General features: G+C 39.0%; 1 protein-coding gene across 2 annotated transcripts in view; it reads right to left on the bottom strand.

Annotated features, from left to right (window-relative positions):
• The window catches only part of LOC309534535 (BEN domain-containing protein 5-like), a 730363-nt gene that overhangs the window by 337260 nt on the left and 366688 nt on the right, over positions 1-26415 (bottom strand). The gene's annotated exons all lie outside the window — the stretch shown is intronic.

Genomic DNA, 26415 nt, shown 5'->3' with positions numbered 1-26415 from the left:
CCTTGCTGTATTATACTGTATTGTTTAATTGGTGTTTTTATGGAGCAGTCAAGTAATTTCGTTGTCCCCGAAGGGGGCAATGACAATAAAGATATTATTATTATTATTATTATTATTATTATTATTATTATTATTATTAAAGAATCACCTCTCTCTTCTCTCTAACTGTGAATAAGACTTAATGACTGGGAAAGTAGACAGAGGTCAAATGGCAGAAAAAATAGGAGACAACTGAATGATGTTCTTGCAGTATAAAAATAGTGAGTGGAAATATATGTTTCTGATAGGAAATAACAACAGGGATTAATGGCAGCTCATCTGAATTTACCATGAATAGTTGAAACTTTAGGGTCTCTGGATAGCTAGAAGACGCGAGTGCCTTTATCCTGATTAAATTAAATCTCCCAAAGAAGTGAAAATACACCCCCCCACCACACACACAAAGCTACTTTGCAACAAATGATCTTTCTGTGCAAGTTTTTTGATCCCTTATGAAACATCCAATAATTAGAACACACATAGGAGAAAAACTTGAAAAGACTTCATTAGGATCTAAGCAAAATTCAAGGGAAGTGTCACAGCACCTAGAATACCCACAGGCATGCTACAGAACTTTGCATTTGACATTACTGTTATGAAGGGAAGAGTAATAAATGTGGTTTAAGCTTCCTAAGGATGGTAGTACATGCCCTGCATTACACATATTTAAATCGCTGGAGGATCAAGGCACAGAATAATCTCTCTCTAGAGACAAGACATGAAATAAAAATAAAGATTTAAAACAAAGCAAATTAATATAGTGAGTCTCCCGCATAGACAGATTTTTAACAGAGACCACATGAAGCATGTGAAAGCAATATAACTAAGGATGCCATTCCAAAGCAAGCAACATGCTTGTGATTACAAGGGTGAATTGGGAAATGGTTGATATGGCTGTACTTTGAAATTGCTTCAATTTTATCACCATATGTCCTTGCACCATTGTGTCCTATAATTTACAGACCATGTGTTGCCTGTCATTTCATATTTTAGAGTACAGATACAAAATAAAGTTTATTTAGGCTGTACAAAAAGCCTACATAACCTTCCTAACTTAAATTACAGGCAACGTCTGTCAACAATTTTATTTTAATGAAAACTACTATATCTCAACACCCCATATGAAATAAGAGGTACAGGAACATCAGCTTAGAAGATTAAAGCTCTACAATTGCCATCAACAATAAACAAACAAAATCCTATTCAATGTAAACAAAATTAGGACAAGTAAATGGTACCCAAAGATTTTCCTTAATGAACCCAACATTCTTTTAAAATGGGTGGAACTAACTGTTATATGACTTCGTATTCTGAATTTCAAATCTGATCTTTAAAAATTAGCATGAATTCAAGTTTTACCACCCCATCCCTTGTGGTTGGGGAAGACTGCTATGCATACAAAAATAGGCAGGGGGGACTAGGAAGGAAATAAACAGTACAAAAGAGAATGTGAGTGGTATCAAAGTCTCTGTTAATAACTTACACTAGAGGTAGTCAATGTAGTGCCTCCAGATATTGTTGGAGAACTGCTCCATGACCATGCTGGCTGGGGCTGCTGGGATTTGGGGTCCAACAACCTTTGGAGGGAAGCATGCTGGCTATCCCTGACTTACACATGCTCCATTTTTGTAATACTTTTGTATTTAAGTATTGTGCATGTTGGGTTGGGTTCTACTTGGTGTAGACCCATTGAAATTAATGGACCTAAGATATTCAAGTCCATTAATTTCAATGGGCCTACTGCATGTAGAACTTGGTTGGATCCAACTTTTTGACTATTTCTTCCAAATATTAGAAATAACTCAGCATAATTGACAAGCTTAGAAGTTTATTTGAATGAGAGAAAGTGGGTTGGTGGACAGCAACCTAGGGGTGGTTGGACAAAATCTGACAGTCTGTTCCACTATATCCCAGAGTTTAAATCACAAAGGGACACACATCCCCCCCCAGCAAATATCTAAAAATCATCAAAATAGGCATAACATCAATATACAAGACTCTCCTGTTCATACTCAAGTTGCTTTCTGACTTTCAAGTAGAAAGTTATTCCCACTCTGCTTTCTGGCTAAAATGTGGGAGGCTAGCATTCCACATCAACACAGAAACTAGTCAGTCTTTTCCCATTGGGATCAACATCTCTTAACTTTGCCCTTCTGGTACAGTGGTTAATTTGTGATAGTACTCAATGGTTTAGAACTAATATCTGTTCAGAAAGCCAGGCAATGGAGCAATCTATGGTCTCTTCAATGTGACAGACAGTTCTGAATAATTACTTGCTTGGTTGTAGGCAAAGTCTTTATGACATGGCCATCATAATCATAGTTTATGATTTTTTAAAAACTGTAGTTTCATCTGAGAAATACTCTTCCGACAAGTTTAGCAACTTGGCTGACCCCCAACTTGGGACACATTTTAATCAGAGGAAAAGCTAGCAGAAACATCTTTCTTTCTGCCTGTGGACCATGTGCTGAATGTTTGCCGTGTTAGAGAAACCTACTGCAATTCCCACTGGAGAAAAATGACCTATTTTCAAGAACACGCAAGGAAGTGTTCTGAAATAAACTCAACTGCTAGCTGCACTTCGTCGGGTACAATAGTAACCATGCTACCTAGAGAAATTTGATACTACAAATGGGGGAAAGAATGCAACTAAATGCCAAAGGCTCAACAACTAAATATATGTTAACAGACAGAATCTGTACAGATACATATGCTCCCATTCATTTTGGTCAAGAGCCAGTAAACTGTTGAGAAAATAAGGGTGGATCATAAAGGACACAGGACATAGACATACTGTTTAATAATTGCAGAGTGAAAAAGCTGGACTAGCTATTTATTTATCTTTCAACTCTGTCCGCATTTCTTTCAAGCTAAAAACCAGAGTCAGACCATGGTATATAAACATATTTTGTAAATAAATAAAATATACTATGGCCTATATTAGGCAGAACTGGAGCTGATTTAGGTCCCATGAGGCGACGGCAAAAATGCTTAGCGATTACATACCAGAGCAGAGTTTTCTAAACTGTGTGTCACGTTATTACCGGTATGTTGGGTGCAGTGTGTAGGTTTGTCATGCAAACACTCCCCGCACTCTTCCCGGGGCTGGAAAGGGGTTAGTTTAACCTCCAGGTTGCTTATAAAACTGAATTACTGTGTTGTGAAATGATGCATGTCTATAAAGGGTGTCACCAACATGAAATGTTTGGATAGCTTTGTTTCTAGAGATTTAAATTATATGATTTTACTGAGTTACAGTGCAATCTTATGCTTGTTTCAATCAGAAGAAGTCCCATTATGTTCAATGGTGTGTGCTCTCTGGCAAACTTGCATAGGATTGCAGCCTAAAAATCCAACTAAGTTGTACTCAGAGTATTCATTGAGATGAATAGACTTGACCAATTTAGGTTAATTATTTTCAAGGGGTCTACTGTAAGTATGGTTTAGCGGGATATCACCCACTGTTTCCAAACATACGGTTTTATATTGACACTGAATTCCACAAGTTAGCAACATTTATCAGATAGTTAATTATTCTGTTTAAACTTATAACAGTAAGAGCAATAGGTGTTCAATTGCTTAGGTCTTTTTTATTTGCATTTGAAATGTAAATCAGACTGTGCAACTTTAATTTTAGATTTTGGAGTTCTGTCAATTTTTTTCCTAGTTCCATTTCTGTATATTGGCAGCTCTGGCATTGGCTGCTATGAAAATATATTCAAATGGCTAGATTAACAGAGAAGCCTTGATGCTTAATGCCCCCTTTTTTTTAACCTACTGGCTAATTCAAGCATCTGAATTGTCCCAGAGATTGGTGAAGAATTGTCAAGTATTTTTTGTTACTCAGCCAATAATTGAGAGACAGAGAAAGACCAGTAAGTAAAACATCATTTTGAAAATGTGTTTCTCTGCCAGATTCTGTGACCTGAATTTCAAAGCATTTTTTCCACTTTCATATTTTTTGAAACAGAAGCAAACATATGTAATAACCAATTGGAATAAGTCAGAGGTGTGCATGAGATGCAAGCAATTTTATGGATGGCAGAATAGCAATTTTGCTTAAATGACAGAGCTCCATAATATGTCTCTTATTTAAATGACTCAAAAATAAGATATGTGGACATAAAAGTGAAAACAGAATATGAACCCAAATATTTTAGGAATCAGGGCACTTAGTAATCATTTCCAATGAACATATCATTGTATGTGTCAAACAAGCTCATACCTAAGACTTTTGGGGGGTTATGTGTATTCAGCTGGTCATTGATTTCACAAGCTGTGCAAACCTACTGTGTTTGTGAGTTGAATTGAGAAAAATGCACTAACACCAGCAATTGTGCACATTTACATTAAGGCATGAAGAATGGGTATAAAAAATAGAAACCATAAATAGGGATTTTTGTGCATAGTCCAATCAATATCTGAGCATTTTCAACTGCAGCATTATTGTGAACCAGCATGGAATAAATTTCTGATGAAGGACAGTATATAAATATTTCAAATGCTGGAGATTATAAATTCATCGACTTCTTTCATACATTTCCTGGCAAATATACATAATGTGGAGATGGAGACTCAACATACAGTTAAAATAGGGTTTTTAAAAGCTTGCGGTGTACTGGCACAACAAAATATTGAATCCTCCTCTTTAAAAGTGGGAGGATCCAATCCTGCATGGTGCTGGCCACCGCAATCCACTTGCATCCCAGTACCCGCATCCCATGGGATTGATTGGGCCTTGTTTCTCCTGGGAAGACACAGTCATTGGTCTGGCAGGTCTCACCACCACCCCCTCCGCCATCTTGCCTGATTATTCTTTCTCACAGATGCACCTCCACCCTCACCCCTGACAGCCATGGATTGCTCTGAGCCAATCAAACCTGACTTTCAGCAGTCTATGTCTCTGTGTACCCGTCTCGTCTAATGCTGTCTAAATATGCCCTATATAACTTGGACCTTGGGTGAATCTGATGAAAAGCTCTACTGTTGATATGTCCCCTGCCAACCTAGCAGCTTGAAAGCACGCCAGTTGATATGTTCAATTAGTGTGTGTCTCCCACATCACTTCAAGATTAAGCATGCTAGATAGCAATATCTATGACATTTGCTGACTTTAATGGACTGTATCCATGGACAGCCCAGTTCACAATGAATGTTTTTGTTTTTTTCCATAGTGTCCCATATGAGTAAGAGGTCTAATGAAGAATGCAGGCAATGAGTCCTAAGCAACTGGAAGTCAAAGAGTATGTTTAATTCTATATAGCTCAGATCTCACTCAGTGCAACTCTGAGGTTTCACAGAGGTTGAACATTTCCCCAGCTCAAGGGCTGAGATTTTGCTCTTTGTTATCAAATCTTCAAGGATCCCAGTGACATAGTTTAACTATTAAAAGAAGCTATAATTATAACTACAACATGGTGGCTTTTAATCACTTGCCTACAGATAGGATCTGCACTTATAGTTCATATATGTAGTCTCTTTAGGAGGCAGCCAGTTTCACTAAAACATCATTAATGTAATTAATATATTTCATTACCTTTGTTCTGCTTCAGCTGCTCAAATTGAATGCAAACACAGAAGGATTTTGTCAGCTAAGTAAGAAGAAGAAATGTCAACTCTAATACAAAATTTCTTCATTATGATTCCTGAATTTGATTGTGGCACTGAAGCAAAATGTATTTGTCAGGATAATGGCAAAAGAAAGGCAAAAGAAACTAAAACAAAAGGAAGTCTTTGTTATTTTAAATAGTTGAGTTGTTACACAATATGATGGACTTCTTCTGTTGTACCTTAACGGATAGCAACACAATCAATAAGCGGCTGTAACAATTTCGTTCTGCTTCACCCACTGTAATTGAAAAGTAACTCAAGCAGAACTTTGTAACGGTTTGTGGTATTTTTTTGTCCTTTTTAGCTTTTTTATATTAAGATGAAGATTAGGCTTTAGTGGTCAAAGTAGGGGTAATTGTTATTATAATCACCTTTCAACAAGATGTCTTATCTATGAGAATAATCATGTAAGACCACTGTAGAACGATTGAGGAAGCCTAAAGGAAAAACCATGAATTAGAAACTGAATGGCTGGCACAAGATTTTTATTACAAGAAAGAGGAAACAGGGAGATCTATGATTCCTTAAAAGTATCAAGCTGAAGATAGTCCCAATTCCCTCTATAAGGAATGGCAGAATACCAAACCCTATACAGTGGTACCTCGGGTTAAGAACTTAATTCGTTCTGGAGGTCCGTTCTTAACCTGAAGCTGTTCTTAACCTGAGGTACCACTTTAGCTAATGGGGCCTCCCGCTGCCGCCGTGCGATTTCTGTTCTCATCCTGAAGCAAAGTTCTTAACCTGAGGTACTATTTCTGGATTAGCGGAGTCTGTAACCTGAAGTGTCTGTAACCAGAGGTACCACTGTATTTACATAGACCATATTGTTCATGTTGTGCCATGTCTGGGGTATTAAAAGTTATTAGCACATAAGTAGATGGCAAGCCTACTTCCAAAGAAGAGTTTTAAAATTTACAGTGGAAATTAAGTTGACAGAAATACTTCATTCTACACCCAGTAAAGATAAATGCAAATCCCTCCCCAGATCTTATAATGCCTCCATGATAAGAACAACTCTACTAGTATTCTATCACAATATCCATAGTGATAGCAGAGCTCCGGCCATCTTGCATCAGGAATAGAACAATGCTTTTCAAGGAACCACTGGCACTTTAGAGGGGAGTGGTGTGTGTTTGTGAAAGACACACACACTAACACACACAGAGAGAGAGAGAGAGGGAGAGAGAGAGAGAGAGAGAGAGAAGCAACCAAGCCGAAGATTGAGGCATTCAGAAATATAACAGAAACCCTGAAAATTCTAGACAACACAAAGATTGACCAACATCCAAGTATCAATGCTGAGTTTTTTTTAAAAAATGAAGTATTTAGGAAGCAGATATGAGCAATGATAAATTGCAAGAAATGAATAAATGCACAAATAAAATATTTCTATATATTTGAACTGGGGCATCTCAACATCACTGATACCAAACAAGTGGAAACCTTATTCTGAAATCTTCATGATATCCAATTGCTGATATGTTTGGATGTTTCCATTCAGCCCTAATGGAAAAGACCTATTACCTTTTTCACTACATTTTCAAGTCTACAACTGTAACTATGTAAATAAATAATCCACTATTGGCAGTGGTTGCTGTGTGTGTGTGTGTGTGTGTGTGTGTGTGTGTGAACAGCAACACTTTGAGTTCTGTTTGTAAGTGAGGTACTCAAAGTTGTGCAAAAACTAATCAGCTGATAAAACTCAACTTTCTGAAACTATATAGACTGTGGCTCTTCAGCGCAGCTAAAAATGGAAGAAAAGGAGAGGTGACATATGATCAGCAGGCAATGTTAACAAGCTCTCCAGTGCTCTGAAAAACCAGATGGAAATTATTTCTGCTATAATGGATACCAGCAGGATTCTAAGAGGCCAAAGAACAGTCCATTTGATGAGGCTTAACACCTTGATATGGTGAGAGTTCGCAGGTATCCTTTGGTGCTTTGCAGCAACAGATAACCATGCTTGAAGTGTGAAGGTAGATTCCATCTCATAACAATAATTTCCCACTCTGCCATTAGGGGATGTAGATAAAATGTGGTTTCATTTATATTCATAACTACAAACAGGCAAAATGCATGTACCCTGTTCATGAAATGTGATATACTTTTTGTTTCTGAAACTGATAAACCCAGAGGTTCTCAGTTTTCATGCCTATCATAAAAATTACACTGTATGAAAATCATTTATCATAAAGATAGGATAAAGAAAAGAACCCCAAAAGAACACAAGCAAATATAAGGGAATAAGATTACTTTTGATATTCTCTCAGTGCCAATGCCAATTTCATACTCTGTTATTATTACTAGATTTATTTCATTCAACACCATCCGAAGTACAGGTAAGCTAAAGGCGAGGAGGTAACTTGGGTCATAAGCAAGGCTCTGTTTGGTTTGCAGCATTTAGAAGATTTGGTGGGGAAATACATTTAAACCAGGATCAAATAACCACATAGTGGCAGAAGAGTGAGAAACCTGAGATGGTCTTTCAGCAAAACTCATACGTACAGTTTCCTACTAACATTATCAGCCTCTTAGCTTATAAGTTCTATTTTTTTACCTTTTTAACTATGATTTTTTTCACCTTTTAAGGTCCCCTATGTTGTTTTTAATAAAAGGGTTTCATGTCTCCTCCTTTGAATAAATGACAGTTTGAGGTAATTAAATCTCAGCCATTAAATAACACAGCTGTCAAAAAAGCTCTTTAAAAACATAATGTAACATTCCAAAATACATGTTAGGGCAATGCTTTTATTATGCCAACCAAAATGTCACAAAATGGTGCACAAGTTTTTGAGTTCCCTGGAATTCTGCATTAGGTTAGATAGTTAAAAACTTGGGGGGGTATAGCCAAGCAGGGGCAGCTACCCCCCAAATCAAGTAAATAAATAAAAATACTTAACTGACCAATCACAATTACAGATAGCTCGGTTCTGCCCCCCCCCAAAAAAAACCACATAAATCCTGTCTATGTCTGGGGCAAGGGGCAGTGTTCAAGCCACCCTTGTTTGTATCTTGTAAGAGTCTTAAGATGGAGTATGGGAGAAAGAAGCAGACATTTAAATGAGACTCTTTGAGGTTCTTTGCAAGAGCCAGGTTACATCTAGGCATCATACGAAGGAGAAAACATATAATGGCTGATTCCCTATCTCTGAAAATACAACCCCCAGTGCTTTGTGGCAACCCCTAAATAATGGAATTCTCTCCCTCAGAGATGCATCTACCATCAGCATTGTATAGCTTCCACTGTATGCTGAAGACACCTCTCTTTACCTGGCCTTTGACACTTGTGATGAGAGTGAGCGAGAGAGAGAGAGATGATGGTAAATTGTTGTAATTGATTTTAATATTGTATTTTTATATTGTTGTAAACTGACTTGGGTCCTTATGATGAAGGGTGGGTTGTAAGTCCAATAAACAACAACAACATGTGGCTCTGAACTGTGACAATAAGTAATGTGGGGGCACTGGAATTGCTTGTGGGAAGTGGAATGGAAGAATGCCTGAAGAAGGCTAAGGAGAAATCTGGTATCTAGAAACAGTGATGTCCACTGAATGCACAGTTGGTCTTGAATCTTGAAGAGATGGGTTCAAGCCCCACAGCTGCTGTGGTCTCTCTATATGGCCTTGGGACATATCTTACCCTACCTCAGCCTCAGTTTCACAGATGTAAAATGTGAATAATAAGTGATATACCTTACAAAGCTATAGTGAAAATGAATGCAGGCATTATGCTTTTATGTGCGTTGTTTTGATAACTGTTTTAGAGATACCACTTACAGGGTTTTTTCATTTTGGGTTTATATGGTTTTATAAACAAATCAAATTGCAGAGAGCAATTTGCATTATACAATAAGCAGCATCCTACCTATCTTTATTAGTTGTTACTGTAGAATCACAAAAAACAGGTTTTGCTCTGATTGCCTGAAATACCACCTTGTCCTATCTTCATAACTACGCAAGGAAGTAGTTATCTTACTGCTTATGTATTGCAATCACATGAAAGTGATTTTAAAACAACAGAAACAGGTAAATAGTACTATAGAAAATCAAAATGGGAGCCTGGAAGTTACTTTTGGTAATTTGAAGAGTCTTTGGCAGCTAGAGGACATGCTGGTTTAAATAATAACTTTCATTTTTTAAAAAAATCTTTAAATACAAAAGGTGAGCATAAAATTGGGAGAAAATGTAAGCCTAAGACATATTTTTCCCCCATTTGCCAACTGCAAAATAGCACCAGCATAAGAGATTTCATCGGGTAAATTTATGGTTCTGCAAATGTTCCATCCATTTAAATCACCCACTCTGTGACTTGATATCTGCAAATCACCCTAAAACCTTGATAGGCTGAAATGCTAAATGTCAGAATGGGCCATCTAACATTCATTCTTCTTGATAAACATGGAGGAGGATCTATCATAATGACATTGGGGCCTTTGGAGGAGCCTAAGGTCTAGCAATTATGCATATGAACTGAGTGTTTAAGTCTAATCATCAAGGAGGGGTGATGGATGGGTCATCCGTTCTTGTAGTTCTAAGATGCCTGCAAGAGCAGGATGGTCCCCAAGTGGCACCCATAAATTTTGGCCTTTCACAAATGCCCACATGTTGTGTCAGTATCACCCAAAGCCCTCATTAGTTAGACAGTGACCTTTGTGGCGTGACTATCAGGCAAAGGCCTGGAAGAGGCCAGCCTTCGATTAGCACTGCAATTTGTTCATTAACTTCTGACAAGAATTTGCAATTCTCAAAGACATTTCTCTTTTGAAAAGGTCAAGATCTGAACTGTGGCAGCGGCCCAGGTTTTGTAGGAGAGAGAAGAGGGGAAAGCACCTGTCTTAAAAATACAGCTAGAGTACAAATAAGTGCTTCATTATCTCCATTTAATCTGTTTTCAAACCCTCAAGCTGGATGAGGTAAACCCAAATTTGGGGCAATCAGTCAGCATAGAAGCCACATCCTAAATCTCTTAGAGAATTAATCTTGCTTCCCCCCCCCCAAAAAAAAACAACCTTGAAATTACAAAACATGTATCTGAAGACAAATTATCCCTAATTAATTAATTACCAGCCTCTGTTGGCAAACTTTACTGTACTGTTTATTTATGTGTTTTCTGATGTTACTTGTAAAAAGCATTTAAAGAAACAATTAACTTTTCTGCCACTTACAGCTGAGTTGCAACTAGCTTTGAATATTGTGAGGCTGCAGTGGCTTTAAGGCATTGGCAGCCATGACATTAATTTAAAACCCATTCTCCTCTCACACACAGCAAATTTGTGTGTCTAGCCACCAACACAATTCACTCTTCCAGCACTAGATATGACTTGTACCTGCAGAGAACAGCTGCTCAGTGTGGAGACAGCCATATAAACAAGTAACACTTTCTGGGGAAAACAGGAAAATGTACCAGAACCAGCAAAGGAAGAAGTTCTGAGGAAAAATTCACTTGCAGAAGACAGGTGTTGGTGCATAGACACTTGCTAGCTAGCTATCCCCAGCTCCTGCACAACAATATCCACCAGATTAAAAGGGGTTCATGTCAGCTATAAAGAAAGGGAGGAGTTAACATGAAGTGAACATGATGAGGTAATTTATTATGGTACTGACATGAGATAAATTTGATGTTTGAAAGTATAGATCTTGAACAGAATTCTGCATCTGTCATTCTGAAAGTGGAAATAGCTGAAGGAAAACAATGTGTTTAGGGCACACTTACACTGACTGGTGGTTTGTCAAAAGGTTTTAAAGCTGTGCTTTCTCTGAGCCAAGCCTGTTTTACAGGGAAAGTTCAGGGTTCCAGTACTACAAAACAGAGCAGCTGGCATGAAATGTTATTTTCTGGAGACATAGTCCATTCAATTACACTCTTTATTGGAATTCAAAAGCTGTAGTTATCTCTTTGGCAGCAGCTGATAAAACCTTGCTTGCTACTACAGGCATTGGGCAAAATGTCAGAAGACCAGGCAAACATGAAGAGGAAATTTGACCCACTTTTGTAAAATCATAAGGGTCAAAGTCTTACATTAAATCCAGTGGGAAGTTCTGGAACAAATCCCATTTGATCTACAATGTTTAATTCTGAGTGAGATTTACTTGGCTGCTATCATTTTCTAAGCTGTCCCTGCTGAATGATACCCATCATTTGCTGCATAAAAGGGATCAACAATAGATCACAAAATAAATCTAAAAATTATTACTCAAATATTTTTAGAGAGACAGAGAGGCATTTGAGAGAGAGTCAGTGAGAGGGAATCAAGTGTTATTCTGCATTAGGCTGCCAACAGTAATAGAGCAGTACAGGCACAGAGAGGATGCCGAGCATGCAAAGAGCGATCTAAATCTTCATTACTATGGGAAATACAAGAACTTTGTAAGCCTTATAGCAAACTATAGAAATGAAAGGATTGTATAGAAGCACAGAATAAGAATGGCATTACAGTGCTGTACTGGGGTAGTTGCTTTTTCTTATTTTCTGGAAATATCGGGTGGAATTCCAGTGCTAAAGAAATTGTTGCTTCAACGCAACTATTTCTGCTTGCCTGATGGAAAAAATCTACAGTCTACTCCAGATAGGAGGGAGGCACAGGGGTGTGGGGGTAAGAGAGGAAAGGCAAAGACCCACTGCTCTAAAGAAAGTCCTTCTGTTGGTTTCTGCTAGAAGAATGGGTTAGTTGAATATGGCCCATATGTATTGCTTGTGTTTTACACACATAATAATGTGGGTCAATGCTTTCATGGTGACAGTGGTGTGATTATCATTTCTCCTTGACTCCATCTCATGCCACTAGGTAACATCATAATATAATCCTTGTAGGATGAACAGGATCACATAGGGCAAATCACTAAGCATATCTAAAGTCAGATCAGAGGAAGGGCACTGGCATAGGAGCTAACTCCTTGGGGCCGAGGGGTCTACGGCCCTCTCAATAAAATACGCCCCCCCCCAAGTTGATGGGCATTGCCATTCAAATGGTGTACATGCACCGCATCATGTGATCGATTATTCTGCAGCAAGCTAATTCATTACTGTGGTGGTCTTTGGTTACAGGCAAAAAGTATGTTTTTATTATTTTTAAATTCATTAACCAGTTCATATTTAGGTACAACAGTTCTTTTTACCTTTTACTGGTACAACTGTGCCTATCAATTCCCATTTTTGGGAAAGTACATCTCATGTGGATATAAGTCCCAGTATTCCATCAGCTCCACTCAAAAGGATGAATAATATATATTATGTTCATATCACTTAATTCCTCCAACTAAAAGTACCCTTTACTTGGGAAAAGAAGCAGAAAGAACTCAAAGGTGTTCTTGTAGTAGAAGTTGGAGGGAAACACGTAAAATAGCCATACTGGTTCTTCCAGTTGCAATAGCTTTGCAGGGGGTTGGACTAGGTGACCCTCGGGATCCCTTCCAACTCTACAAGTCTAGGGACAGCTGGTCCTATCTCCCTCATCCCACCACAGTCTAACCACTGACAGAAGAAACAGAAAGTAAAAAATCAGTGACAATCCATTTCAAACTCTTTATACAAATCCTTTATTATGATGCTATATCTAAACTGAATCTGCTAGTTCTTCAGACCTGGGACAGACCTGCTCCACTAGTTTTAAACCACCATAGGGGACAATTCATGGACTACTTACAATAATGTAATTGCACTGAAGTTAATGGTGCAACACTAGTGTAAGTAATACATGGTATCACTTCTGCCACATTTAGTAAAAATAAAGCCAAGTGACCAGAACCCCCCCCCCCCCATTTCAGTATGTTTTATGCGTGACTGTCCTTAATAAATACCTGCCCTGGTGAAATGGCACAGAAAACATACTTTGAACTGATGGACAAAAGAAAACGGTGCCTGTTCTCTGAGCTGTCTGTGACAGAAAGTGTAGTTGCAGGGGTGAACTGAAAGTCTAGATTTTAGATACACCCCTTGTCAATAATCTCAAAGTCAGGCTGCTGTGGTACAGCTTTCTTTCTAGGCTGTTGGTACAACTCTATAGAACTAAAGAAAATGTTTGTTTATATGCTTGAGTGGCCCAAGGTTGTGAGAGGCTTCAAAACCAACAGCTTTAACCCAAGTTGGGTGTCTTATATAGACAAAAGGTAAGGTATAATCAAAACAAACAAATCTGCTCTATGAACATCCTGGGTTAACTACATCAGTGGAACTAACTGACAGTGAGAAGGTTAAGAAAAAAACTCTACAGTGCCGAGGTGGTCTTTTTTGTTCAGTCAGTCCATATATACTAAGTGCAGAAACGTAATTATCCTCAGCAGATTAGATGAGTTTCTCAAAGTAGTGAACATGGTTCTTAAGGGATGAAAGAAAAGCACTGAGGAAATGGAAAGAAGAAATCTTGAGCATCTCAGCCACCGAACTAGAAATATTTAGAATTTGTGGGTGCTTTGGAACAGACACATCATTTCCTTTTTAGAATGCAAATGCAGAAACTTACAGAACCTTCTCTGGGCCATTTGACTAGTACAGTCTATAAATATAAATGGCAGAAGGAGAAAAGTCTGCATTATTCAAGTGCTCATATCTACCTTGCTTCAACCTGAGCCATGCCTCTTGATGGTGCAGAAATCCAAGGTGAAGCAAGTTAAGAAGTTGCCTTATGGTAAAAGACCGTACAAGACAACTCTGTTTATGGAGTTCTTCACAAGATACATTTTAACCTCCCATAGTTCAATTCCATATTCACACCAATAATAAGTGAAGCCAGTATTCCTCCCCACCTCCATGTACTTAATTATGAATTAATGGCCTGAAGCAAAAGATCTAAGCCACAAAATCCTTCAGTTTGTTCAAGAATTTCCCAAGAACCCCCAGGTATTTTTAATCTTTTTCCTAGTGAAAGAAAACTATATCCATATATACTCCTTACTATTAACCAAGATATGTTTAAAGGAGTCTTATTTGAAGTATATGGAAAACAGTGAGTAATGTTTGATCACATATCAAATTTGGCACACAAAGAAAAGAGCATTTCTATTCCCATTTGTCTAGTATATTGCATTATGATTTATTATTTCTTACCCACTCTTCACCATAATGTCCCAGGGTGGGTTACAGCAATGTAAAATACAACATTAAACTCAGTTGAAGCAATCTACAATCAAGAGGTGGAAGGAGGGGGTTCTAAAACATATATAAAGGTAAAGGGGCCCCTGACTGTTAAGTTGTGGACGACTCTGGGGTTACACGCTCATCTCGCTCTATAGGCCGAGGGAGCCAGTGTTTGTCCACAGACAGCTTCTAGGTTATGTGGGCAGCATGACTAAGCCGCTTCTGGCGAACCAGAGCAGAGCACGGAAACGCTATTTACCTTCCTGCTGGAGCGGTACCTATTTATCTACTTGCACTTTGACGTGCTTTCGAACTGCTAGGTGGGCAGGAGCTGGGACCGAACAATGGGAGCTCACCCCATCACAGGGATGCAAACCGCCAACCTTTTGATCAGCAACCCCTAGGCTCTGTAGTTTAGACCACAGTGCCACCCACATCCAGGTGTCAAAAGACAGTGTAAAGAAGTGCCTCTTCAGTGTGTGATAAAAGGTATACAATTAAGGTGCCAGACACACCTCTGTGGGGAAGAAATTCCACAGTTAGGGTGCTCTCTTCAGGGCTACACACTCCATAATTCTGATGGTGGTAGAACTCTCAAGGGGGGCCCTTTTGCTGATCTCAACACTGAGGGTCTGTAGAGGCAGAGGGAGTCATGGATTTGGGGCCTAAGTCATTTAGGGCTTTGAACACTAATGTGAGCACTTTGAACTGGGTCCAGAAATGAACTGGCAACCAATGCAGCTGGTTCAAAACAGGGGTTACATGCATTCTAAATGAAACTCCAGCCCATAATAGGACTGCTCAGTTTTGGACCATTGAAGCTTCTAAGTTGTGCTTCTAGGGCAGTCTCTGTATGGCATATTGCAGTAAACCAGTCTGGTAGTTACCAGCACATGGAATACTGTAGCCAAGTCATCTCTTTCCAAAAGGGTCCATAGCTGGCAAACCAGCTGGAACTAGAAGTGTCACTCCCAGCCAGAAGGTCTCCAGAGCTCTCAGTGGCAATGCTGGATCTGGGAATACCCCCCAAGTTACAGACCTGCTCCTTCCAGGGAAGTGTAGCCCCTTCCAGAATAGGTAGCTTCTACCATCTCTTGGGCCCAAGACTTCAGAAAACTAAAACCTCTGTCCAATCAGGATTCAGTTTCAAGTTATGGGCCAACTCCTGTCACAGAAATGCCACTGGCTCTTTGTTTTAGATACACCCTCTAAATTGTCACTTATTGTTGAAGCTCAGTTGTACACCATGCCACATGCCTCAAAGAAGTTTAGCCATAACATCTCAGTTGTAGGTAAGTTAAAATCACACTGATTTTTCACAAGGAGATTCCTCCAAATATAACTGCCTATTATATGAGCCAAATCCCCAATCATTTCAAATTTTTATGCTCTCTCCCAGCTTTTGATTGTCCACACATCTTTCCCCATGTCATAATCACCCCAAAACTCTTTGGCTTCCAATTTAGATGGCTCTGTGGATTCTGATTACTCCATTTGCCACCTGTTTAAATGGCAACCGTCGATCGCAAGTGATGAGCCATGCCACATTGTTATGAAACTTGGACCCTCACTGGCTCTACTGCAAATTTGACTTGACTCCATTTGATGAGCTGGCAGGGGCAGAGCTTACCTCTGCATCTCTTGTAGCTCCAGTCACTTTGAATCAATGTCTGGCAAGTTGTAAAAACTGATGCTCATCCAAGGACTCCTTTTCTGCAGTCCAGAACTTTCATAAGCAATCCTCCCATTTTCAAAGATGCAGATATGCCAGCCTGAGCATCTTTCTATTGCAGAAATATATCCTCCACCCTTGGCATCCCTTCTCATTGTTTTCCTCTCTTGCTCTTGAGGTGCATTTGGCAACTGAACTAGACAGATGCAAAGCTTTCCCCCTCCTGTTTTCCAGCAGAGGCATTTTGAGGTCTGAGTCTAAAGGTTCTTGGCAGAGCTGCCTGTTTTGTCTGGGTCAGTTTTGCTTAGCCGAGGTTAGTCTGTTTGCCTTCTAGATACAGTGTCTCTTGACCCTTACACAAGTGTGAGGAATTCAGCTCTATCAAGCGCATTTGTGAAGAGAATGAAAGGCTGAGTGGATGCACACAAGTTGCCCTTAGAGCATCTCACTTTGATGTTTGCCTCTGTTATATAAATAGTTCCTTTGATGCTTATGAATTAATAATTTGATTTCACATAGGTACACTAACTCAAAACACCAGCATGAGAAGAAAATGGGCATTGCACTTTCTTTTACCCACAGGTCAAATGTAAGTAAGGCTTAAGCACGCCATTGTCTTCTAGAAGCTTAAAATAGGGCCATTGTTATCAACTATGTGCAATATTTCATTTCTTTTTCCTTTGCAAACTGAACTGCTACAACTGTTACTTGATCTGTGAAATGCCATTGATGAGATTAAATTACCTACGTGTTCATTTTGCCCAAATGAGAGTTGAGACACACTGTCAGGTTGATGCAATGAACTGCCCCAGGGCCACACCTGCCCTCCATGTAACTAGATACCTTCAGTGTGCCAAAATAAGAGATTTCTAAAGAGCTGCAGACCTCAACTTCCACTCCTTGAGATGAAAGTAAACCATGTTTTGTACACATAAAGTAGGGAAATGGCACTCCAAGTATGACTAATGGGCTGACATTTTGCTTTCTTCATCAAGATGCAGAGCCTTAAGGTTAAAATTTGAGAGTTGTGCCTACTCAGCTGCAAGTTATAGTTGATCAACTTCTCCAGACATGGAACTGTGAATCTCTTGCACTGTTCAGCCAAACAACAACAACAACAACAACAACATATTTCTACCCTGCCCATCTGGCTGGGTTTCCCCAGCCACTCTGGGCAGCTTACAACAAAAGATTAAAAAAACATTAAAACTTCCCTAAACAGGGCTGCTTTCAGATGTCTTCTAAATGTCATATAGTTGTTTATTTCTTTGACATCTGATGGGAGGGCATTCCACAGAGTTGGCGCCACTACCAAGAAGGCCCTCTGCCTGGTTCCCTGTAACTTCGCTTCTCACAGTGAGGAAACTGCCAGAAGGCCCTCGGAGCTGGACCTCAGTGTCCGGGTTGAATGATGGGGGTGGAGATGAGCCTTCAGGAATACCGAGCTGAGGCTGTTTAGGGCTTTAAAGGTCAGCACCAACACTTTGAACTGTGCTTGGAAAGGTACTGGGAGCCAATGTAGGCCTTTCAGGACCGGTGTTATGTTGTGTCAGTGGCAGCTCCCAGTCACCAGTCTAGCTGCCACATTCTGGATTAGTTGTAATTTCTGGGTCACCTTCAAAGGTAGCCCCACGTAGAGCGTGTTGCAGTAGTCCAAGTGGGAGATAACTACAGCATGCACCACTCTGGCAAGACAGTCTGCGGGCAGGTAGGGTCTCAGCCTGTGTACCAGATGGAGCTGGTAGACAGCCACTCTGGACACATAATTGACTGGTGCCTCCATGGACAGCTGTGAGTCCAGAATGACTCTCAGACTGCGCATGACACCAGAGCATGACACCAGAGGTGAAAAACAACAACATGGGTATATATACATACCATATTTTCCACAACAAATGGGGGAAGAAAGATGAACCCTGTTTTTGTTCATTATACGCAAGTGTTCAGAAAAACAAGGATTTTAAAAAGTTGTTCCCACTCGTTCTTTGCTTTGAGGGAAGGCTCTAGCAAGGGTCACTCTCAGGCTTACAATTCTGTGCCAGGCCTAAAGCCGTACAATGATGCAGAAGTGATGTAAGCTTTAGTGGCTGAAATCATCTTGAGATTGTGCCTAGCAGCAGACTCATCCTACCTCCGTCTAATTAGATCCTGATTGTGATACGGTGGTGGCTGCTTTAGATACAGATGTAGCAACATAGTATGGTACTACATTGAAAAACACACATTGTGATACCAGAACAACCTGACACCCTGGCTTGTAACATTGTGCTGACACATCCCATCATCAGATATATTTTTAATGGGGGAGTTTTACCTCATGGATTCTAAAATGCACGGATTGTAAAATCAGGGTGGTATACACAAGAGCATGCAATTCACCAACTCTTAAGAAGAGAGTGTGACTCTTAGCATCTCTAGCTACACAGCATTGTCTGTACAGTAATTCATTTTACTTCAAGATATGCATAGAGTTGCTTTGTATATTTATAGGCTTTGACGGATGAGCCTATTAATATGGAGGCAAGTTTTTATGAACCTGCAAATGGGGGCTGTCCATGCAGCCGCTATGACAATTGTGTGAATTATTTACAGCTGCAGTTCATACAAATGGTATCTCCACAAGTGTGCTTCCCAGATGCAAGCCCAATAATTGTAGCATACATACCTAGAGGAAAATGTATGCAGGCTGCTGGATTAAAACCAAGATGTAAGTAACACCTTGGCCTCAATCCAGCATATTTAAGTCCATTTAATGTCAAACCACATATTATGGTAAAACCACATTCACATTCAGGTGAGTGTGTGTATTTTAAAATAGCAGCTGTGGAGGTTTCGGACAGAATCAGTACTATAGAACAGGTGGAGGGTAGTTTAACCTACTTCTTCCATATCACAACTGCAGCAAAAATCACTAATTCTAAATCTGTTATTGGCCCAGGAGGGGAACTGCTACTGTGCTCCCTTGGCTGCTACTAAAAATGCATAAACATGCAAATGTGATGAATATACCTTTAATATAATGTGTGGTTTGCTTCTCATTTTAAAGGGCTTAAACACACTTAACTCTGTGTTGGATTTTGGCCAGTGACTTTGTGGCACTAAAGATTGCAGCCTGAGTGAAGCACTTTAAATCTCAGTGTAGCGAGAGTGTCTTGATTTAATTGTTTTGCATTCAAGAGCAAAATGCTATTACCACCAAAGAAATCCAAACATTAATTCTAAAAAAAAATAAAATGCATTCCCTTTGTCAAGTTAGCTGCTTGAGGAGAATGCTGCCCATCCAGGGGATTCTAAATCAATTGTGCTACATAGGTAACTGCCAAGACTAATAAGACTTTTGTTTTTAATTTGTTGTATATTTCCTCAAGATGTCACTTTTCTCATCAAGTAAAACGAAAGGCACTCAAACAGCTTATATCTAAAATAATACAGAGCTTAATAATGGCTTCTTGTCTTGTTGGAGGGATAAATGAACTTCATTCTGATCAGGATTTGTATTTAAAACAGCAACAAGCAGAAACAGGGAATGATAAGATGTATAAACTTGTAAATTTGGCATGACTCATTATACACCCTCTCATCACAACTCCTTTCCTCTAATACAGTGTGAGCCAGTGTGTTGTAGTGGTTAGAGTGTTGGACTAAGATGTGGGAGATGGGGATTCTAGTCCCTGCTCAACCATGAAGCCCACTGGCTGACCAGTCACTATCTTAGCCTAACCTATTTCACAGGGTTGCTTTGAGGATAAAATGGGGAGACAGAGAACTATGCACATCACCTTGAGCTCCCTGGAGAAAGGTAGGATAGAAATGTAACAAACTAACAAACAAACCATGATTTAGACCCAAGTTTTCACTTGCTCGTAGCAATGATCATTTTCTTGTTTCTGGGGCACAGGAGAGCTACAGAGGGAGGGAGATCACCAAAGTGGGACATTGTGGGCAAGTGGGATCATTTGCTCATCCATTGTGGTGACAGGTGAGCAAAGTTCATTTGACACCAGGTAAGGATATGCAGTCTTTCCCTTTTATTTCAAATGTTTCAGGTTCAAGCCTTAGCATTCACTCTCAGAGGTGCTTAAATGCCTTGGCCTCATACCTGGAACTAGGCAGTGTCACTAACTCTAGTTACAGCAATATTATTTGGAAGAAGTAAAGATAGAAAGGAAACTAGGAAGAAGTTTCTAAAGTGAGGTATAATGGGTCTGGCAACAAATTGCTTCCAGAGAAAACCATATGAATGTTTTTGCATTTTGAGAGGCGCAGAACTTTCTAAGACACTCTTGTGCTTAATTGGGAACAATTTATTTTGGTTATCCACACACTTCACCTTGAGCCTGCTCGGACTTTTGTCCCACTATGGCCTAAAAGCTTCTTCTCAACTAAATGTGTATGGGACTATATAGTGTGTATAAGACTATAACCCAAGTATCTAAAAACAGATAACTGGAAGTAGCCTTTATTGCCAGGCAAGAGCAATTATATATGTAGGCATATACAGTGGTACCTCGGGTTAAGTACTTAATTCGTTCCGGATGTTTGTTCTTAACCTGAAGCTGTTCTTAACCTGAAGCACCACTTTAGCTAATGGGGCCTCCTGCTGCTGCCACACCACCGGAGAAAGATTTCTGTTCTTATCCTGAAGCAAAGTTCTTAACCTGAAGCACTATTTCTGGGTTAGCAGAGTCTGTAACCTGAAGCGTATGTAACCTGAAGCGTATGTAACCCGAGGTACCACTGTATGCTATGAAGGAAAGCCAATTGCAACAGAAATTGAAGGCTAGCCGGCTAAATATTTTATGGAAAATGTGTTTTGTAACAAGTTACCCCAAAGATAGATAATCAACTCTGGATTCCGTACATATATAGTAATTTTATCCCATCTCTAAATATAATTGACTTTTACCTTTACTTCTTATGCTTTTAATGTAAATTGTAGTCTCACTTGTGTTGTTATTAATGGACTACATCCAATGGTATTACTGCAATTCACAAGAGTCAAAGACACTGTTCAATAAGCATGAACTAATCTGACACACTCCAGAAGGCCAAAAATCTCAAGGTGGTTCATTTACCCTAAATGTGTGAATGTTATGGAGCTAGAACAATAAGTGTGCCTGACAAAGGGCATAACTTTATTTTATGCAAAACAGTATTGTTTAAAATTAACTTAAATACAGCAGAAATTTACAGCCAACTTATTTTAGCATCGCCTTACTGATCTATTAGGCTTTTCTACAGCAAGTGATTGTAGATTGAAGTCTAACAACCCTACCCCAAATTTAATTGGGAGTAAACATTATATAGACTTGTTTCCAAGTAAACGACATTGGATTACAGACTAACAGTGTAGCAGTGTTATTTGAGCAGCTTGAATCTCACAGGAATATATGAGGATTTTCACACAGCCTTGAAAACCTTCCACAACAGATGCTCAACACCCAAGGTATTGATCTATCCATAGCCATCACCAATGGCCACCACTCTGACACTGGTGGTACAGATCTTTGTGTTCAGTGAAGCCACCTCTTTCACATTTTAGCTCATGGAAAAGGCTCACCACAAAACACCCTGCAGTACATCCATGTGGCTTCCAAAATGTCTGGATAGCGCTACAAATTCCCCTGATACTTCAAGTGACAGTTGCCATTGGTGAGCTTATCTTTTCAAAACTGAAACTCATCAAAACACACTTGCAGTCTACCATGGCAGGCTCACATCACTAGCTTTCCTATCCAACCAATTCACCATTGCAGAAAGATCTTTCTAAGTTTATTTGGTAGGGGAGAAAACCCAGGATAAAACATAAAATTATGAATGATACCCAAGAAAGGGGTCGTTTTGTTCTCCCTGACCTACAATTATATTTTGAAGCATCATGCTTACGTTGGTTGAAAGACTGGATTTTACTAAAGAACAGCCATCTGTTAGACCAGGAAGGGCATGATTTAAAATTTTGATGGCATGCATGCCTGCGGTACAGAAAGGCAAGGGTATATGAGAGCTTTTCAAACCATATAATCAGAAGAAAAAAATCTTTATAGGGTATGGGGGAAATATAGAAAACTACTGTAAAGAAAAACACAAATGTGGTTATCACCAACAGAAGCCCTGGCATGAAAAAAAATATCAACATAGAGACAATCTGGAGTACATACAAAGACCTTCTAAATATCACTGGGGAGGAATGTAAATAGAAAGAGTATGAAAAGATAAAATACCAAGTGACATACTGGTTTCGTTACTACCAGTTGAGGGGGACATTTAAGTTAGACAAAAAATATGGATTTGCTGAAAAAAACTCAGTTTGAAAAGGAGCTGTTAGGATCCAAGGTAAAACAATTATCAAAAATATGCAACTTATTTCTTGAGTGGGAGGCAACGGAGGAAACAGTAAAGTATTCAGTGATAAATTGGGCTAGAGACATTGGACACAATATTGATTTTATATTATGGGAACAACTTTGGAGAGTAAATATAAGATTTACAGCATACTACACTTTTAAAATTTTATGAAGATGCAACATAGGTGGCATTTGACACTTAACAGATTAGCAAAAATGTCAAAATCAATAAAGGGTAACTGTTGGAAATGGAAATAGCAGAAGGAACCTTCTACCGCATGTGGCAGTCATGTGGCACAATCAAAAATTATTGGAAAATGATTTTATACTGAACTAAAATAAATGTTTAAAAAATCATTTTCTAAAAATCCAGAAGCATTGCTCCTGGAATTGATAACAACAGAAGTCTCAAAAAAAAAGAGAGAGAAATTTGTTCCTATACACAACAACAGCTGCCAGTGTACTATTAGTCCAAAAATGGAAAACTGCTAAAGTACCAACAAAAGAAGAATTGCATATAAAACTGTTAGAATATGTGGACCTAGCAGGGATGACTACTGGAAGAAGAAACCAAAATGACGAAAGATATAAAGAGGACTGGATATTGTTTATGGAAGCATCCTAGCAGGATGGTAAGCTTTTCAGCAGAGTAAGAAATAATGAAGTATATAAAAGTTGTTGCGATAGGATGAACTAAGAAAACACGGGGAAAAGAGGGGATAAACAGAACCATGGAAGGAGAGATTAGGAAGCTGATCGGTCAAGGAATTTTTCTGATTTTTTGTCTATTCTTAGAAATCTTTTAAAAAAGAAAGATCTCTTTTCTTTATTTCATATATTTTTCTTTATTGTATTATTTTTGTTCATATTTTGTTGATATGGAATCTTATCAGAAAACCAAAAAATAAATAAATTGAAAAAATAATAAAATAATTACTAATTATTATTTTTATTTTAAAGTGATGGCCCTAGCAGGAAGGGAAGGCACTATGCAGGCTTCAAACTGTGTTGGTGTGGCACTGAATGAAACATGAAGCATAAACTGCCTCAGCCTTTGGGGTTAGAACCTGTGAATCTCTTCACAACCTGGTAAAGGTAAAGGTAAAGGTACCCCTGCCCGAACGGGCCAGTCTTGACAGACTCTGGGGTTTGTGCGCCCATCTCACATCTATAGGCCGGGGGCCAGCGCTGTCCGGAGACACTTCCGGGTCACGTGGCCAGCGTGACAAAGCTGCATCTGGCGAGCCAGCGCAGCACACGGAACGCCGTTTACCTTCCCGCTGGTAAGCGGTACCTATTTATCTACTTGCCCCCGGGGGTGCTTTCGAACTGCTAGGTTGGCAGGCGCTGGGACCGAGCAGCGGGAGCGCACCCCGCCGCAGGGATTCGAACCGCCGACCTTTCGATCGGCAAGCCCTAGGCGCTGAGGCTTTTACCCACAGCGCCACCCGCGTCCCCTTTCACAACCTGGTAACTTACTGATATTATGTGACCAATCAACTGGTTAAATACAGCTTTGAAGAAAACTATGTAGCTGTACGTATGTCACCAGACCTGAATTGAGCAAGAGACATATTTGGTGGGCGGAATAGGAAATAATTATTTTAAACTTCGTTTATTCAAAGTCTGCTTTATCAGACTAGTTTCTAGGCATATAAATTCTATAGGCCTACAAAATCTGTATCCAAATCTCCACTGTCACTTGTGATTATTAATTCTTTATAATTCTTTATTTCTTAAAGTACCATCAGTTTACATTTGGACCTTGTAGAGTTTCAGTACGGAGAAAATAATCTCAAATTGCTTTTGGATCTGCACTAGCTAAACATTTCAAATACACACAGTGGTATTTAAAAATTAAGTGAAGCTAGTGCAAAACTAAAAAAAAGCTCCCCCCCAAAAAAAAAACCTCAAAAACTTTTCTTTGTGGATTTTCACTTTTTGAAATATGGCAACCCTACTTTAAGGACATGATGCATTTTAATCCTACTTTGCAAAGAGTAAATTCTGTCTATCCACCCATCCATCCATCCCAAAGTTTGTAGATTTCTAGAGCTATTTCAAACAGAAGCCATCATTTCATCTTTTCATATATATTATTTCAAAGAGAAAAAGAGGCTCATTTTTTAAAGCGCATGAGGCATGAGAAGTATTATATACTTCTAGGAAATAAATAATAAGTGCCTTGTGATTCTATGGCAATAGAGAGGTATAGAACTGGTACAAAAATCTTTATTCTGAAAGCTGCAGATGATGCAACTAGTATTCATAGATTCCCTACACTCTTATCTACCCTCACCAGTCTTTTTTACTCATTGAATTTTAGCATCCATCATTTTATTTGATTTTATAAAGCAACACAAAATCCCCTCATGCTATTCCATCATGTTAAACAGATGCTGGACTTGTATGTGAAAGGCGCATATTGGTACATTTTGTCACATGTAAATTGCATGCAAATACATTCAAAATGAATTTGTTTATCATTCCTGAATTCTAATCCAGAGGTCTTATTTTTAAAATTCAGCTTATATTCTGACATGTATACAAATGAGTTTGACTCTGGAAAATAACTTCATAAACTTGGGGTTAGCAAAGCAATTAGAGGAGGCATCTGGGAATCATAAAATGTGGAAAAACAACATTTACATCTCTTGGTACCTCAAAGGTTTCATTTTCTCTCCACCCCACCCCCGCCGGCAACTTAAATGAATCATTAAAAATGTCACACTTATTTGTCGAAGATGGAATATGGTAATGCTAAGTATTCATTTTGTAAAAAAAGAAGAAAGGGCTGACAGAGCATAATTCTTAAAATTTCCTGGCAAAATTTATAAGTGGACACTAAAGCTTTTATATTAATTATTGGTACTTTCTAGAGAGCCTTGCAAATGCATAAATATACTTCATCAAGGAACGGGAACATTTTAGTCATCTTATTCCTTTAGTCATCTTATTCCTTTATGAGGTTAAAAATGGTCCTTTTACTTATGAAGGATACAAAATAGTAAGAAGAGTAGCTTTCATGGGCCTAGTGATCAGAACAGTGATCAGAACTTGCCATACCATATGTTTGGAAAAGATAATGTAGCAGAGCCACAGCTGCCCACATTAATCCATCCATCTCAGCTACCTTTAGCTGCCTTTGCCCCACAAAATGCACTCCCTCATTTGTTCCATTACCAGCTTATCTGCATTCATTTTAATAATTCATATACAGCTTAATATAACAAAATCTCTAAGTGGTTCACACAAATTATAACAATAGAAACGCAAGCAAAAGGTCAGTATATAGCATCCAAATGCGATAAAAATGCAGTAAAACGTTAAGCCGAACATTAAAACAGAAATCCTGAAATTATGCCTGTGGGCTGTTACAGTGCTTCAGTAAAAAGACATTAGAGACCCACGACCCTGAAGAGTCACTGACAGTGGAGGCAATACTGGACTAGATGAACACAATGTATTCTATCAAGGAAGCTTCATGAGATCCTATCATGGTATCACTGATTTGATGCCTACAAATCTTAAGGATCTACCATGACTAGACAAAGGTGAGTACTACCAGAAGAAAGGAGTGGTCACTTTTAAAAGTTAACCGTTAAGTGTGAAAAGAAAGTGACAATGTGCCACTCACTATCTTAGCACCTTCCTGCCACCGCAGACCTGAATGAAAG

This window comes from Podarcis vaucheri (genome assembly GCF_965113315.1).
Source record: "Podarcis vaucheri genome assembly, chromosome: 6".
Lineage (NCBI taxonomy): Eukaryota > Metazoa > Chordata > Lepidosauria > Squamata > Lacertidae > Podarcis > Podarcis vaucheri.
The sequence above is the reverse complement of the archived record's forward strand: the minus strand, read 5'-3'. Positions and strand labels throughout refer to the sequence as shown.